We start from the raw sequence: 18,993 nt of genomic DNA, 5'->3' as shown, positions 1-18,993 counted from the left end.
GAATTAATGGAGCTAGTTCCTTTTAGAAATTACTTCAGTGGAAATTTATATTTCTTATACAACAGTGCAGACTAGTGGCCATGCCTTACAACATATGTTTGTCTTTTTGTGGGACATGTTATCTGAGGTAATCATATGTACATATCATGAAATAGTATTAAACAAATTACATATATTTAAATAGTAATTATTATAGCACAATATAGTTTATAGAGCTTAATAGTACATCAGCCGAATTTATTTTATTCATTCTATTTTGCATTCATTCCAAATCACCTAGAAATTGTTCTGTAAATGATAGGTGAAAAAATATACACTTAAATTATATCACAGGTAGTGAATTTAAAGAATATCTAGTTATTGAGATTTCTGTGATCTGTATTTTTGTTTTAAGCTTACAATATAACTAGTCCTCTATAAGCAAGGGTATTTTTTGTTTAAAATAGTGACAGATTGGTAATCCTGTAGTCATTTTTTTATAGATGCCCACCCGCTTGTTCCCAGACTCTCAGTTTATATGAAATTCTTCTAATATTTAAACATGATTTCTCTCCTCTCCGTTTTAAGTATTTTTCCAATTATTAAAATGTTTTCCCAAATTATGCTTTTTTTAATTAAGAAAAATTCTTAGCAACTGTCTGTAGGGAAATGAAAGAATGATAATTAGGCTAAAGAAAAGTTTTAGGTGTTTTCTAAACTGTCTCCTAATAATGTGAATAGAAGAAAGGATGAACAAATTACTTCAAAGACCTCATTTTGATCTCTAAATCTTTTTTTTTTTTTTTTTTGCCGTACGTGGGCCTCTCACTGTTGTGGCCTCTCCCGTTGCGGAGCACAGGCTCCGGACGCGCAGGCTCAGTGGCCATGGCTCACGGGCCCAGCCGCTGCACGGCATGTGGGATCTTCCCGGACCGGGGCACGAACCTGTGTCCCCTGCATCAGCAGGCGGACTCTCAACCACTGCGCCACCAGGGAAGCCCCGATCTCTAAATCTTGAATAAATTTTCTTTCCCAAAATATGTCATCAGACCTTCTTGTATCCACCATCTGGAATGACGGATAGAGAGAGGAGCTTTCACACTGTGACATGTAGGAGATTTTGGAACCATAATTATTAGTTGATTATTAATGAAATGACTCATAGACTAGCAGCAAAAGGGAGGTTGAATGTTGAATGGCCCCCAAATAATCAGAATAGTGGATGATAATCCTGTGATCATTTAAAATTGTATCTGTTTCCATGATGGCACAAAGTCTGCCCCGTAACTTCTGAAAGGCTTGCCCTGGTCCCAGCTCTATTACTTACCAGCTCTGCAAACTTGAGAAAATTTGCCAGTCTCCCTGAGCTTCAATTTCCAAATCTATACATTGAGTATAATATGAATAATCTAACAGGGAGATGGCCAAATGAGATAACCTTTGTGAACACTGAGAAATGCAAAATGAGAGCAAATTATTTTATTAGTCCAATAGCTGGATTTTCATTCTACATTTGTGGCTATTTTGTTTGTATATTTGTTCATACAACAGTGATTTTAACTTCAAGCTTAAGTCTCATTTTATGTGGAAAGATTGTTAAGTATCAACCAAGTCTGATTCCATTTTTACTTCTGAAAACATCTTCCCCTGGATGTAGAGCCTTAGATCAAAGGCTTAATTGTTATACCTTTATTTGTTTTGTTTTGTTTTGTTTTGTTTTTACATATGAAGAAAAGTTTAGTAGCATAATTGATATCTTTTAAAATTTGATGATAATCTGTTATGTCTTCTATATTATTCCATCACAAAGAATTATTCTAAGGAAAAACTCTTAGATACTATTCTCTTATTCCTGTTAAAACACACAAACACAATTTTAGGGAGACTGTCTATTCTATCATGGCATGGTTCTGATGCATTGCAGGTGTATTCAACGGTAGATGGCAGGGTGTCAAACAAGAAACAAGGTTCCCTATTTACCTTCCATGACTTTACTCAGACTGACCTCCGCTCTTTCACGTTAAGGACTCTATGCAGGGAAGATATGTGCTTAAATATTTGTTGCAAATTCTGAAATTGTGTCCCTGTGTCACAAAACATAAAAAAATAACCAGTAAATTAAAATGGGAGAGGTCATTTAAATCACAGTTGTCAACAGTTTATGATCAAAATATCTGTTTTGGAATTGTAATTTATTCACTCATTTGGATATTTACCCTGCTAAAGACAAATCAGCCTTTGGAATTTTGCAGATGAGTGTGGGCAGATCCTACTTTTTTTTACCTTGAATGTTGCCTCAGAAACATTACATTTTGTCCTATCTCTTTCTGTCATGTTGATCTTCAGGTGAGAACCACCTTTTCACCTTTTTTTCTTTTCATCCTAAACCACTTTGAATTGCAGATCTAAGCTATGAAACACCTCAGAAAATGCACACATGCACTTCACATAAAATTTTATAAACTTTTTAGAAGGAGCATAGGAACCCCTGAATTAACTATGCATCCCACAGAAGTTCCCTGAGAGGAGTTAAAATCCCAGTCCTGGTTGGAGATTGCCAACTAAATATTTTCTGCAATAATTTCCATGGATAAATGAGCACATTGAAAGATAATTTTGTGATTGGAATATCAAAATTGCTTTCTTCCCCAAACATAATTGTGATCTCTAAGTAAAGCAAAGGATATGCTATCTTTCAAACTGAAATGGTGTGAATCACTTTGGTGGTGTGAATAGCATCCATTAGTTTTACGTATACATGACAGGTTATTATGCAGAAATAATCTGATGTCCAACCCTAACCAAGAGGCAGTAGCAAAATTCATATTTTCTTTAATCCCCATCCAGAAAATATTTAATTTTGTACAGCCTTGTGTTTTTAGAGCTCTGTGATACCTTAGAAGTGATCTGTCTCTCCTGCCCTCTTTTGTATAAATGAGAAACTAACTGAAATCCATAAAAATTCAATAAATGCCCGCATTTGATACATGCCAAAAGTGAGATTAGAATTCAAGTATTCTCAGTTTAAACTGTGCTTTTTCTTTCTAGGCTCTTAGATTAAACTCTTCAAGTGTCCACATTATGGGGAATTGACAAGTTTTTTTCAGAAATACATTCATATTAGGTAAACCAATGGATTCTTGAAAATGTTGTGTTTTCTGTTTGCAATAAACTATTCTCAAGATTTTAAAAAGTTCTGGGTGGTAACTGTCATTTAGATTTAGTTGAATGAGGCTGGGTAGGGAGAGGAACAGTATACTTCGGGGTTGGGGCCAAACTAAGCATACCCAGACAGCCCTCTACCTTCCTGTCCTGGAATTCTCCCTCATCTGGGCTGTGCTCTACTGCTTCTCAGTTCTCTGTATTTTACCTTCCTCAAGCAGCACCATCTCTGTCAGTTCCTTCATGGAGTCGAGCGTATTCTTGGTCCCACTAATAGCCATCTTGTTACCTTTCCTAAGGGTAAGTGCGTCTTAATAAGAATGCCAGCAGAAGGCAGCAGGTAAAAGTGCTGAGGGCTGAATTCTACCCTAGAGCCGGAATAGCAACTTTCTGGGTTCTTAGGAAACAGTCAAGATAAATAGCTTTCTTTTCAATAGCTCTATTGGGCTACCTTTAACTAAGTTGACCATCTATGGTGTTTTAATAGGTTACATTTAATAGATTAATCTTTCAGGATTGATCTTTGAGTCTTCTATCTCCCCATGCCTCTTTATGCTGATTCCTCAGAATGCACAATAGCAGGGCCAGAAATGGAATAAACTTTAAATTACACACAGAGAATGACACTTGTGGCAGCTGAGCAGGTGAAAAGGGGGTTAAATTCACTCTTATCTTTTACATGCCTACAGGGCCTTATTTGCTGGTGTTTAAATCTCTGGGAAAAGGCAGTCAGAAGTTTAAGTATTTTGCTACCTCTGCTACTGCATTCCCATGGGGGCAGTGCCCTATTTCTTACCATTATTCATTGTCGTTCTGCTTCTAAATAGCAATACTTCTGAGGATGATTGTGCAGTACTGCGGATGCTGCTTTACTTGAGCTAGAATGACATTCCAGAAATGCTGTCACTGGGGATGTGCTTCTAAGAAGGATGTTACTTTGCCATGAGCGGATGAGATCATACATTATATTTAGGATTCACAGGGAAGGCAACCGCTAATTGGTGACAGCCTGGATCTAAACTTTATGTTTGGACCTGCCTGGTGGCGCAGTGGTTAAGAATCTGCCTGCCAATGCAGGGGGAAGATCCCACATGCCGCGGAGCAACTAAGTCCGTGCGCCACAACTACTGAGCCTGCGCTCTAGAGCCCGCAAGCCACAACTACTGAGCCTGCGTGCCACAACTACTGAAGCCCACACGCCTGATGCCCGTGCTCCGCAACAAGAGAAGCCACTGCGGTGAGAAGCCCGCACACCACAACGAAGGGTAGCCCCCGCTCACCACAACTAGAGAAAACCTGTGCACAGCAATGAAGACCCGAAGCAGCCCAAAATAAATAAATAAGTTTATAAAAATAAATAAACTTTATGTTTTATTTAAGTTATGTTAGCTTTAAGAAACAACTTTTCTTTTGCTTAGGTAATAAAATTTCTTAAAATGCTTAATCGTTTCATGCATTTGATCATGCAAAAAAAAGTTATAATGTTTGGTAAGATTAAACCAATTAGTAGCCTTCTCATATCTGCGATACCCAGATTGCTGAGATTTTTAAGGCTAGGTTTATTGCTCATAGTAAATACTTTAGTGAGTCTTGTAGAGGCTCAAATATAATAAGGCAATTGGGAACGGTTCTGCTCCTTCCCCATGCCTCAATTTTAGGTAGCGTTAAATAACGGGCTTGAAATAGTTGATCCCAAATATAATACGCTTTTTTTCATGGGCCTATTTTATTTTAGGCCCCTAAAAAGTGATTTAGTGACCGACTGAGAAAACTATTTTCTATAGTTAAGATATCTGGTTCTTTTAAGTTTGACTTTCCCAGAATCCAATTCCATTGAATTTCACATTTCTACTTACTCTGTTTCTAGCACATTTAAAATTAAAACTGGAAACTCTTCAGTGATATAGTCTCAGTCTTTCACATAATTTCAAACTGTCTTAAGATATAACTATATATTTCTCCAACCAAATTTTTTTATGTGTGTGGGCATGAAAAATTAAAATATCATTTACAATTGTTACTTTTAAAAGTTATTTTCTTTCACTAGTGGCATAATGTGTTTTTGTGAGTTGTTTAAATATATTTTTTCTTCTACAGAAAGCATGTGCTTTTTTATGGAAATACTCTATATTTTTACATTCTTATTTTTCAAAAACATTGAAATGCATTTACTTTAAGAACATGAAAAAGTTTAAACATATCACTCTCTTCAAAACAACAAATAGAAATAGTGAAAGAAAAACAATCTCACCCACATTACAGTAAATTTGTTTAGCGAGAGGGTGGAGTTTACAGTAATAGCTTTTAAGCAGCTTATCTAATTTTAAAATAGGGCGTATTGCACTTTATGTGAAACTGAGAGGGAAGAATACATTTCAATTTGTTTAAATGGCCTTAACAGTGAGGTTTATCAGTGCTCAATTTAATTTTGCATTTAATACCTTTTTGCTAAATTCTTTCTCCCTTTTTTTTTTCTTTATCTGTTTTAAAATCTCATTTTTTAAAGAACCTTTCCTTGCTACGGAAGAAAATGTTTAATCCATCCACTGATTCGGAAAGAAATTAACTACATAAGCCCATAAATACGCAAGCACAAACCAATTTGTAGCCTCTTGTTACTAAGTAGTTTATTGCTGGTTCTCCCAACAGCCCTGGGCAGACTGCTAAATTGAGAAGATCACTAATGCTGATTTGGGAAAAACAAGGACGCATAAGCAGTGGTTGCATCCCACATTCAGGATAGTGGCAATTAGGTTGTAGTGATGCGGCTGCCTGTATAATTGGAATTTTAGTGCGCGGTTTGGGCAGAAACACGTCTGCTCCGAGGATGCCCTGTTAGATGTATCTAAAGTGTTTTGACCAATTGTCGAAAGTGCTCTATGGCTATTTATTCAAAGCCTGCTTGCATGAAAACTGTGTGAGTGTTCTTAATTCAATGACATCAGACTTGAAACAAAACAGAAATACTTTTGAGCTCTCTGGTCAGGAATATTACATCAGTGCATTCATTTTTATTGATCCTTTAAACCAAAAATGCTTTCTCATCTCACTGCTTCCTCTAGTTTGAGCTAGTTTTTCTGAGTATAGTTTTACCAAATGCTGAGGTTGCTGCTGTCATTCACTTTTTCTATTCCAATTATAGCCTCACTTTGAAATAAAGCCATTTGTAATTGAAAACAATGTGCATGCCTTTGTGATTCTGATTAAGTACACATTAACTGAAAGCAATTTAGGGGAGTGGCATTAAAGCTTCTGGGTGGTTTTTCTTGGAAATTAAAATAATTCAAATTGTGAAGCTCAAATTGTAAATCACAAATATCTTAGTCTTTGTTCTCCAAACCAGTATAATGTTGTTTGTTGATTGTTCACATTTTGTCCTTTCTAACCATTCACATGATGTCACCAAAGCAATTTTATCTAACTTGAAAGATCTGCCCAAATTGGAAGAGTAGAGCAGAAAGAGATCTTAGAATTCATCTACTAACCCCTACTCCCTATGTTCTTTTCCCTAGATAAGAAAAGAGAGTCATAGAAGGTTAGTGACTTTAGGACACATGTGTTTTTTATGGGAGGAGAACTTCTTTCAGGTGGAAATTGAAATAAAATATTCTTGGGCTTCCCTGGTGATGCAGTGGTTGAGAGTCCGCCTGCCGATGCAGGGGACACAGGTTCATGCCCCAGTCTGGGAAGATCCCGCATGCCGCGGAGCGGCTGGGCCCGTGAGCCATGGCCGCTGAGCCTGCGCGTCCGCAGCCTGTGCTCCGCAACGGGAGAGGCCACAACAGTGAGAGGCCCGTGTACTGCAAAAAAAAAAAAAAAAAAAAAAAAAAAAAAAAAATTTATATATATATATATATATATATATATATATATTCTTAAATTCACTTAGTAATCTGGTTTACTTGAGTAACTCTTCACAATTTTTAATGCAACTTCTATTTCATTACTGTATAAACATATACAGATACTAGAGACTAGTAAACTTTAAATTTTGGGAGGCAAAACTCATACAGACACTTACTTCTCATAACTTTATTTTGGCATATCATGAACATAACTGCCTGTGGGGACATCGACAATTTGCATGCCTTGGACTTTCCATGAGAGAAAAATCGTGGTCTTTGCGATTATTTTATGTATGCAAACGAGAACTTTAAGTTGTCAAAGTACAAATAGAATGGTGACTTTTATTTCATAATTTTTATAGACTTGCAGTTTTTTGACAATTCAATCATATTTTTGATGGTTAGAAATTCTATCCTTTATCTTAGGAAGTTGTGCTGTGGGAGAAGGGAAGAGTTCTGTGCCCATCAAGTCTGTGCATGTGCCTTTTTTATATGGTCAGTTGAAAAATGAAGGTGGTATTTAGGTCAACTTTTTTCATAGTCATGTATCTTTTTTCCAGGTTACATAGACTGATCTTAAACAACAGCAGAATAAAGTGTTTGGAATCAAGACCAGAGATTAAAGTTTATTGTCAGTATAGGGGCTGGTAAAAAGAGCCATAATTATTCAAATAATCAAGATGAGAAGTGAAGATCTAAACTAAAGTTGGAGCCATAGAAATGGAGAGGAGGAAATGGATACAATAAGTGCTTTGTACCCATAATCTAAAAACTGAGTGATGACAGCTTTCTGAGGTGAATAAAAGTGAAATCTTAATTGATCCCAGAGAGTCTGACTTGTGCAAGTGGGCAAATGTCTTTCAACGTGTAGTGGTTAATTGAGTAGGCAATCTGTTTGGATCCCATATCCAATACTTATTACCTGTATGAATTAAATACTTATTACCAGTTTGAATTAAAGTGCATCTGTTTCTTCATCTTCAAAATGGTGGTAATATTAATATCTCCCTTATGAGGTTGTAGAGAACTTGCTTAAGATATTTCAAGTGTCGGGTACAGAGTAAATGTGGAATAAATGTTATCTATTATTATTGTTCACAGAGATAGAGATTGAAAGAGCAGATTAATAGATGAAAGGTGATTGAACATTTTCATAGGTTGAATTGGGGACATCTTTGGGACATTCAGGTATAAATGTCCAATAGTTTGATACATGGGTTTGGGAGCTATACATGTGGAATTTATTAGTAATAGGTTATTTTTGAAACCATGGATTTGTATGAAGGTATGTAATGAGAAGGGCAAAGTGTCAAAGATGAAGTGCTGAGAAAAAAATGTCATAAGATACACATGAACAATTAATTAAGAAGGAATAACCAGAGTGATAGGAAGAAAACTAGAGGGAAGCAGTGTCATGGGATTTAGGAGAGAAGTTTTAAGATGGTAACAGTAGTCAGCAGAACCAAATGTTAAATAAGACAGGTAAAATAACTGAAGTCTATATTGGAATTGTCAATATGGAGGTCATTGGCAACTCCAGATGTAGCAATGTCAGTACCTGAATCTCTGAGAAAGTGCATACGCCGTGAAGAGAAGGTTTGAAAATAGAGTTAGTGAAGGCAAACAACTTTTTTGAGAGGGTGTGACTGAGAAGAGGAGAATGGAGAAAAATAAAAGCTATCTCGAATGCAAAGCTTAGAAGGGTTTTGTTTGCTTTATTTTCCTTTTTCCTTTAAAGTAAGGTATTTGAGCTGTCTTTCAAGTTCCCTTCAGTGGAATCATTTTCTAGATACTACAACTGCAGTATAACAAAACAAAACAGCCTTTTGTATTTAAGATAAGTGACACACTTTCCAATAAGATGAAGACTGTGTCCCTCTCAAGTATTAGTGGTCTGTTCCCACAGGAAACTTATCTTGATTAAACCATTCACTAAGTGTAAAGTGAATGAATCTGTTTCATATTTCCAAAAAAAATATTTGTGCAGTTTGTGGAAACCTGATCAAATTTCTTAAACATATATAAATGATCTTCTGCTGCTATTTGATATCTAAATGGTTGACTCACATTGTGTGCTGGGCTGTCATATGATATGACCCTTAAATGCTGATAAAATTGGTGTTCAGTAAGCAAAAGGGCCTTAGAATGCTTAGTCAGACCTATATTTCAGAAACATCAGGGAATTAATCATGGTAGGTAACACTTTGGTCACCATCTAGCTGTCAACAGGCTACCATTGGTGTGTCTCAGATGTCATGGTGAAAGGGATACACACAGGCCTTAGAAAGCAGAGATGCTGCTAATGTATGCACTCTGTCCTCTCTAACTTACTCTGGCTCTTATCAAAAGTGTTAGTAAAATAGTACGAGTTTTTGAAATACCTAATACTGGATTTACTTGAAAGATATGCAGTGTTAGTGGCAGGGGGGTGTGCTGCCAGCTGCCAATTATGAATACCTAAGAGTGAACCTTGTTTTGGACCTACAGGCCAGCAGGAATCTGCAATGATCCTTGATGAAGCATATAGTATCCCATGATTTGGATGGGTACATATATTCTTCTATCTTTTAAACACATATATTCTTCTATCTTTTAAACACAAACAGGGTTTCTGGTTCTTGGACAATGCTCTATAGTTAATCATCAGAAGCATGCTGTCTTGCTGCTTTTTACTCACTTATCTTTTTCCAGCCCATTTTTTGGACAAAATAAACCATTATTATTAATAAAGAAGCCATTAATTAGGAGTTTCATTAATAAGGAACTCAAGTTGTCAGAGTTGGGCAGTATAAAATTTGGAATGGAGGAAATGGACTGTCAGGTTGGTCTAGAGTTTTCCCTTAGCAGGGTAGTGAGACAGCAGGAGGGCAGAGGTGATAAAGGTTTGGTTAGAGGGTATCTGAGGAGGTTAACCTGGGATCAACCTGGATAGGGAAGTAAGACGAGTGAGGGGGCTGAGATAGACTGGGAGAAGAGTCAAAGGCAGCGACATGTATTTATGATTTAGATGAAGGAGTAGAGATTGAATGACAGGAGGTTATTGTAAGAGAGATCGAATTTCAGTGAGATATAGAGTTAGTTTTAGCTTTGTGGATTGAGGCCAATTGCTTGCATGATTATATTTTATGATCTTTTTATGAAAGCATTATACTATATGTGTCTTCATCATATGCATCTTTTATTAGGTAATGCATGTTAATTAACTATCTGTTCACAGAAATCCTTTATTACAAGAGGCTAAAGAACTTTCAGAATAAGTGCACATACTTTTTTATATTTTCACTTATTTTCTGTATTGTATATCTTTATAACCCTCAGAAATTCCCTCTTTTATATACTTTATTTCACTATAAGCAGAAGGTGTACTTTATAAATTTTCCCTTTTCCCTATTAATATGTCTCCTTAACTGTTGGTGTTTGTTACCTATTCATAGGCACTTTTAGTGTTCTAAGAATTAAAATCAGTGACCATGAGATAAGATTTAATTTGTAACATTGATGTTCATCGAATTTTTAAAAATAACTAGTGTGTGTGAAGATTAGTGATGAGCTTCTAAATTTATAATGGCAGATCTTATGTGACAATAAGTAAGGGGCTTAAACATAGATAGCATTTAAAAAGAAACACACTTATTCTTGTTTGTGTGTGCGGGTAGTGTATGAGAGTCTTTATTCTCCTTTTTCTGTGAAAGCTAAAAGCAAAATATGAAGCGCCAGAAAATGATGACAATGCAACACAAGGGAAATAACAGGAAACCCAGCTTCAAAGAGCAGAGGAAACACTCAAGTTCTTCTTTTTTTTTAATTTCAATTTTATTTTACTTATTTATTTTTAAACATTTTTGGCTACACCATGAAGCATGTGGATCATAGTTCCCCGACCAGAGATTGAACCTGTGCCCCCTGCATTGGAAGCTCAGAGTCTTAACTACTGGACCGCCAGGGAAGTCCCTGCAAGTTCTTCTACGAACAACTTGAGTAAAACTGAGCAATGATTCAATGTGCTTGAGACTCATTCTTCCTAAATTTTAAAAGGGGAGAATGCTATTGACAGGAACTAATCTCAAAGTTAAGAGCATACTATAAATCTCAAAAAAAATGTTTTTTGTAAGATTTATAATAACTTGTGAATCAGCTCCTGGAAAGAAAGGGTAGCATTATTCCTGTGAATAAGTTTTGAATACCACAGTCTTTAAATATTGCTTTAGTCTCTGAAACATGCACAGTTTAGGGAAAAGGGTTGGTTTAGGTAAGTGTGAAATCCATAGCACTAAAAGCTCAAAGTTATACTGTTTTTACAGGTGCTGTATTTGTTAATGGTAAGATGTTCAAAAGCAGAGAGGTAAAGGCCAAATTTAAAAGCTATTTTAAATCTTACCTAAAATTAAATTCTACAACTTAAATTATAATGTAACATAAAAGTTGTTTGATAATATGCCCATGTAAATATCTAAAAATAAATTTTATTTTTCATTTTAAACTCCCATATATAATCCTATAACTAGATAATGGTTTTATAACATGTCGGCTTATTGTGAAATAATGAAATACTGGTTCTAAGACTGCCTTGGGTATATTGGGGAAGGGGTGTGAAGGATAGAGTCCTTTAGGAATTGCTCTTGGCTTTAAAAAAAAAGTCAGTTCCACATTTTGACAATATGTAAAATATCTTTCTTATTCCTTCCTTCTAGCATTCCCTTCCCCTTTATCTAGCATGTGTGATTTGTAGACACAGGTAGCGTATTACTGTAGTTAGAATGAAAGGCTCTGAGTCAGACTGCCTGCGTTTAAATTCCAGCTCTACCATTTACTGACTAGGAGCCTTTGAGGAAGTAGCTCAAAGTCTCTTTATTTCAGCTTTCTCATCTGAAAAGTAGAGAAATCAACAAATTCTACCTCATTAGTTTGCATTTAATCATGCTAAAAAAAATAAGATCAACATAATATACAAAAAGCATTTGGGACATAGTAACTACTCAATACATGTTATTTTGCTTAGGTGCTGCAGAACCGGTTATTTGTAAGTTCAGCAGAAGGTTATAGAAATACCTTGTTAGATTTTAACATTATTCACTAAAGGCATGTAGAAGAAATTAGTTTCAATGTAGCATTCTATTAGTCCTGAGTGAGAAGTGTTTGCCAAATTAGACAGAAATAGCAGTTCCTTCCTTTCAAAACCAAAAACCATTTCTTGGTCAGTCAAAGGAGATTTTGACATTGATCATTTTAGACATAGTGTATAGTACCAAGACTTTCCAGTTAACTAAGTAATCTATATCTATCTACCTAGCTATACACAGATATACATATACTTGTGTAAATATATTTTCTCTACTACATAGTCAGAAATCTACTGGATTCTGAATACATACACAATCAATAGAACATGATTGCTGTTCCAATGAACTAAAAATGTGGTTGAAAAAAGAGGGTACATATATGAAAAATACATGATGGAGTATGTGTTAATATTAGAACAAGCCTATGAATGCAAAAATTATTATGGCTTCATAGATTAGATGAGTTCAGAGTTTGGTTTAGAAAAAATGAATAACGTTTGAACAAGGGAACATTGTAGCAAGGGAACATTTTAGGAAGAGAGAAACATAAAAAGCCTGGCTGGGAGGAGACATTTGGATCAGACATGGGGAATCATGATGAACCCTAAATGCTCAGTTCTTTGTGTTTAGTAAATGGTAGAAATTTTGCCATTTGTGATTTGTTTTTGGAACTCAGGAGCACATGACCCACCAATCATTAAACAGTTGATGGGACCCCCTGATCTTTGTCACCCAGTTCAATTTTCTGCTGTTAAATGTGTGATTTTAAGTGAATATTTAATTGTCTATAGTTTTTCTTTGAGCTGTGCATCTGGTGACTATTCATCAGTTGGTTTGCATATTCTCTATCCTGATTCATTTAAGGTTTTTGATGTATATGGTTTATTATAGTTATGGCCTCACTATTTTATGTTTTGTACTGTGCTGTCAATTTGAAAATTGTTGATTATCCTAGAGTACAGCAGTCACATGGATGTGGGACAAGAGTTCTATAGATAATAAGCATAATTTGATAAACAATGCTTTCTGAATCTATAAGAAAACATATGTGAATAATGAGTAGTATAACATTAAAAAATTGTGAGTGGTTCATTTTCTTATGCAACACGGAAAAACAAAAACAGATGTAAAGGTCTTATATATAAAATATATTATCTTTTCAGTAACTTCTCATTTAAGACAAGAAAATGTGTTTGTGGTTAATCAGTGAATAATTTCTTATAGCATGAACTTTTATATCAGAAAAGCTTAAGGATTATATTTGCTCTTTAAATGTTTGCTCAAATGGATTTTCTTTAAACTATTCTTTAAATGGATTATAATACTTTCCATCAAGGAAATAATATAAACACCCTTTTGATGGTATTTTTTCAAATCATTAGTCAATTTCGTTAATCTATAAAGTGTCAATTATTATTATTCTCCTTTTTCATCTCATCAACTGACTTAAATTTAGCATCATATAACTGCAAAAAAATGTGAATTCAAAATGTGTTTCCCATTTTTTTTTTTCCTTCCAGGGAAATCTTGAGGAGTTTGAGACTTTTCATCCTCCAGCCATTAATCATCTTGTGGGAGAAGGCTATATGTTGGTAAGTCTCACTCATTCTAATTGCTCTTTTTAAAGTTTAGTTTAATGAAGCTTGTGGCTTGATGATAATATAGAATGAGCAGGATTAAATACATGTCAACATCATTGCTTGCCTAATTAGAGAATGACCTTTTTTCAAACAAAATTTATAACATTGGGATTTCATTTTTGTTTTTAATTAATCTAGTAATAGGAGTACTATTAAACCTGTAGATGTAAAGTTAAAATTATGTGGAGAATGGAAACTAGTAAATTTTTTAAGTCTAAAATTGTGGTAGTATTGCTTATAGGTAATTTTAAAGATATTTTATTCATTGACACTGTGGCCCACAGCAGTAGTTGAATGAGCATGCATGATGAGGTCTGAGGCTGCCGTCCAATAAAAGCTAATAAATTCTATCAGTTTAGATAATACATGATAGTCATTTTGCATATTGAAATTCAATTTTAAAGTAAAATAGTTCTTATGAACTACTATGCCATAAAACCAAATACGTCTTTATTTTTTTTTATAAATTATTTTATTTATTTATTTTTGGCTGTGTTGGGTCTTCGTTGCTGCACATGGGCTTTCTCTAGTTGCGGCGAGCGGGGGCTGCTCTTCATTGTGGTGTACAGGCTTCTCATTGTGGTGGCTTCTTGTTGCAGAGCACAGGCTCTAGGCTTGGGGGCTTCAGCAGTTGTGGTGCGCAGGCTCAGTAGTTGTGGCTCACAGGCTCAGTAGTGTGGCACACGGGCTTAGTTGCTCCGCGGCATGTGGGATCTTCCCAGACCGGGGCGTGAACCCATGTCCCCTGCATTGGCAGACAGATTCTTAACCACTGCGCCACCAGGGAAGCCCCAAATATAAGTCTTTTTGCTTCAGTTTAGTTTTCCCTGTTATCTGTAAATAGCATTAACGTATTTTGGCATCATGTTTCTGAACAACCCTCTCCTCAGCCATCCAATTAACTCTCTCTCACTCACACATACACTCACAAACACACATACATTCACTGTTTTTTTAAAATATCGTGTGTTACATTAACATTAATTAATTTCAATTTCCCCAGTTCTTCTAAACCACAGTTTTTGAGGCACATTTCATCCCTCATCCTTTAGAGCTATCTCCAGATGTTTTTGGTGAAACATTCCGTCAGTTAAAAATGTTAAATATGTACTCAAATATATGTACAGTTTTTATAAATTACATAAATTTACCATTATATTTATACACAGTTATTATAGACAAATAGTAAAAAATATAAAATTCACACTATAGAAAAATTTAAAGATACAATGAATATATATGTACATATGTGTGTTTATATATATATAGTTCTAGAGATCCCCAGTTCTACACATCTTCTGTTTTCTTCTATTTCTGTTAACACCCAGGAATTGTACTGGGCATTCAAAGACTCTTTAGAAAAAAGCTTATTTTAAGCATTAGATTGAATAGATACACTGCATGCTGCAAGTCAGTAAGTGTGTTTATGCATTTATACACACAAATATGTATGTTCATGCGATTGGTTTGGCCAGGATTGGCTGGATCAAGTGGTTGGGATGGTTTATGGTGGCATCTAGTGACATTATTTGAATACTTCTCTTCTAGAAAGCTTAGGGGTAAAAGAATCCAGAGGGGTTATTGTAGAGAATCAAAGAGCCAAATAGTTAGTATGGGCAACTTGCGTCCACGTGAGTACCACCAAAGATAAGATACCTTGCCAAGGGGATATCTTGGCAAAAGTAGATTCACACCATTTATGGTCACCGTATGATAGAACTCCTTAGTCATTCATAAGCTTGCCAGTAATTTTTTCTCTAGTATCTTCGGTAGTGAGCCACCAGAGGTCACACTGTGAGAAGAAGAGAGGAAGATTAAATGGTTATAGTAAATATCATTTAATCCAAATTGTCTTTGCCTGTATGAACCAACGATCCTACAAAAGTTGTTTTTCATAGCGCACCAGCTAACTTCCTTTGAATGTTGAATATAAAGCAAGAGCCGCCACATCCTAACCCTTATGGTAGCAACTCACATTTAACTGGAACCAAGCCTCAGTTGAGATCTGAAGACAGACAGGGAAGTGGTGAGACATTAAATTAGAAACTCAGTACTTTCCAGACAAGCCAGGCCTCATCAAATCTTTGATATAAAATCCTTCATAATTGCTGTTTCCACTTATTTGAGCCCTCCTCTAATTCAAGAACCTAACACTGCTGAACCAGTTAGGAATCCATTTAAATTATCTGTTATCCAGCAACCCATTCTCCATCTCTTACCTTCAAAAATCTCATGTCAAATACCTTGTTGAAATACAGATATACAGATATGTTGCATCTACACCGTTCCTTTAATCTACAGTCTAGTAAACTCTATCAAAAATTTAAAAAAATGAAATAAAATAAAATGAGGCTTGTCTGACACAACTCAGTGAATCCTTAATGATTCTCATTAATTATGGCTTTCTTCACAGGCCAGCCAGCTGATAGATAATTCATTTAGACTTAAGGATTCTGGGGGATCAAGTTCTACCTCACCAAGTCATAGCATGCATAATCTAACTTTTTTTTTTAAAACCCACTGTTACTTGATACTACTTTTTCTATACCTGGGCCCTAGAATTTTCTATGACTTTGCTCTCAAGAAAAAGCAGAGCAATCAGTTTTGCTCTTTCATTTTGGATTGAATTTTTCCTGTTCTGTGTTCTGAGTCATCAGCCACTTCATAAAGGTGTCTGAGTTGTCTGTGGTTGGAATAAAAAAAGAAAACAAGAAAAAAAAAAAAAAAAAGGGAAAGTTCATTTGCTTCCTTCCCAGAACACAGATGAAAATTTAAGCAGATTTGTCCTCAAAGTTGCTGGTGAAAAATCACAAACCATAGAATTCAAGGGTAAAGATGAGGTGGACTTTGTTATAACAAGTTGGTTTGTTCACTGAATAAGCACTGTGTGGTGTTCAAGACACACGGGCTCACTGCTCCAATTTTCAAGATTTCCTCAGCTGGAATTTCTCTAATCAGGTAGATTCCCCATGGGGATTCCCTCACTTTCCTTACCCATCACTAGGCCATTAATACATTGAACACTTTTCTGTTTCCCTTTTTGCCAGATATCACCTCTCAAGACTTAATATTAGCCCAATAACTTCTTACATTTCTTCTTTTTTCAGTCTATAGCTTTCATGGTTGAACTCATCTACTCTTGTAGCTTCAAGGATTATTTACGTATAGTGATTGTCAAATCAGTATGTCCTCTTAGGATCGCATTCCTGAGAATCAAATCAGCATATCTATTTGACAGCACATTGACTTCTCAACTTCTATTATATTAAAATTGAACTCAAAATATTTTCCCATAAACCTACCTTTTTTTTTTTTTCTTTGCGGTACGCGGGCCTCTCACTGTTGTGGCCTCTCCCATCGCGGAGCACAGGCTCCGGACGCGCAGGCCCAGCGGCCATGGCTCACAGGCCCAGCTGCTCCGTGGCATGTGGGATCCTCCCGGACCAGGGCACGAACCCGTGTCCCCTGCATCGGCAGGCGGACTCTGAACCACTGCGCCACCAGGGAAGCCCCCATAAACCTACTTTTATCTTTCCCGTTCCTGTAAATAGAAGTACCATCTACCCAGTTTCCCAAAAAGAAACCTGGGAAATATCTTGGATTCCTTTCTCACCTCTCATTATAAAACACATGAAGTCTCATCAATTCTTCCTCTGGACAGATGGGAAATGCTACCAGAAGTAAGAAAAATGTAATGTGTATTTTTAAACCAGTTTGAAATGTGTTGGTGGAAACTAAATCCATTAAGAGAAACAAATGATCACTGTAGTCCATAACAAGGGCAAAAAGATAATTCATCCCCAAGTAAGGGCTAATGCTGAAGTATTTTATCATTTACCTTATTGTATTTTTACTATAAACTCCAATCTCTTTTATTTTATTAATACTTTAGCATTTCCTACCCATAAATATATATGCATGTATTTCTGTAGAACCATTACATCATTTCCCAATAACTGTGTTAAGTTCAATGTTCAAGTTATTTTATTATGTGAAATATCAGTGAGAAAAAAGGTTCTCTTCCAAATATGCACATAACGAATGCTTCTCACATGTAGTGATCAGACATATATATTCGTCTCTAATCCTTTTAAATTGATTAGAACATATGACATACATTTGACTGTTAATCACGTTTCAGTACTTTTGTACACAAACAGCATGACTAAAATTATTATTTGAAAGATGCAAATATACATCTCTGCATGTTACTGGGACATATTTGTGAACTAGAGATTCAGTGCTGTCGTCACAAGTTAGAGAAGGTCATATCCCACCCATCTGTTTTTACCCCCAAATTTAATGCTTATGCTTTTATCTCAGCTGTTTTGAACATCATAATGAAAGTTTTCATCCATTTGCTCAATATTTCCTTTTTATTACTGGAAGAGGAAATTTTGATTGCACTTAGGTTATATGATATAATACAACTGATCCTTTATACTGTGTTCCAACTTCTATTTAGTTACAGTAGACTTCACGCCCCTCGACAATATGTGTTATTTTCAGGAATCTGACTCTATATTCCTATCAATGGCCAGAGTGAACTGAATTAATAGAAGGAATTACCCCTTTTTATTTATTCTACCAAGGCTGAGTCTCCAGAGGAATGCTTTATTGTTGCAGACAGTACATCCCCTGGTTTGCTGGCTGGCCTTAATGGGATGTTAAAATCGATTGGAGCAATTTCTCTGACACCTGAGAAGCCCTGTAGGTTTTGCGGCATGTTGCAATTTCATATCCTTTTCAAGTATTTATAAAAATTGTACATCACTAACCAAGTGTCTTGCTCACTTATGAGACCACAACTTCCTTTTTCTGAGGAAAAGGTTCTTGTAAATGTGTAATATACCTGAAATCCAGGCCAACCCACCACAGTGTTTGTGTCCAAGCCATGACAGATAATACTGTGTACGACATAAGGCTAAGACTGTGTGTTTGCAGTAACAGTGCTCCTGTATTGAGGAAGCACTGCCGCCATGAAGGCAGCCTTATCCTTGTGAATACTTCCAAAGTTTAAGCACAGATTATGGCATACAATAAACAAAAACAACTTTATTTTTGTCTATGAGTGTCTATTTTAATCACTGTCAGCATGGTTATTTCCCTGCCCCTTGAGAAACTCAGGCAGGCTTCTTGACTTTTCTGGTAACTTTATGATGGTAAAATATGTCCATAATCAATTCAGAACTTTAAAACATAGTGTCAATTCATGTCATTTGTCTGGGATAATGTTGAGATTAATTAAATGATATTGGCCTGGCCTGTTAGGTATTTAAAGCTGATTTTTTTTTTTCATCACTACAT

General features: G+C 35.7%; 1 protein-coding gene across 6 annotated transcripts in view; it reads left to right on the top strand.

Annotated features, from left to right (window-relative positions):
* Nucleotides 1-18,993, top strand: part of PTPRD (protein tyrosine phosphatase receptor type D) — a 2,140,681-nt gene that overhangs the window by 555,623 nt on the left and 1,566,065 nt on the right. For all 6 annotated transcript variants that reach the window (XM_060014745.1, XM_060014746.1, XM_060014743.1 and 3 more), the window contains exon 4: nt 13,567-13,638. The gene's annotated coding sequence lies outside the window, so the exon portion shown is untranslated. The remainder of the gene's footprint in view (nt 1-13,566; nt 13,639-18,993) is intronic.

Source organism: Delphinus delphis, chromosome 6 (genome assembly GCF_949987515.2).
Source record: "Delphinus delphis chromosome 6, mDelDel1.2, whole genome shotgun sequence".
Lineage (NCBI taxonomy): Eukaryota > Metazoa > Chordata > Mammalia > Artiodactyla > Delphinidae > Delphinus > Delphinus delphis.
The sequence above is the reverse complement of the archived record's forward strand: the minus strand, read 5'-3'. Positions and strand labels throughout refer to the sequence as shown.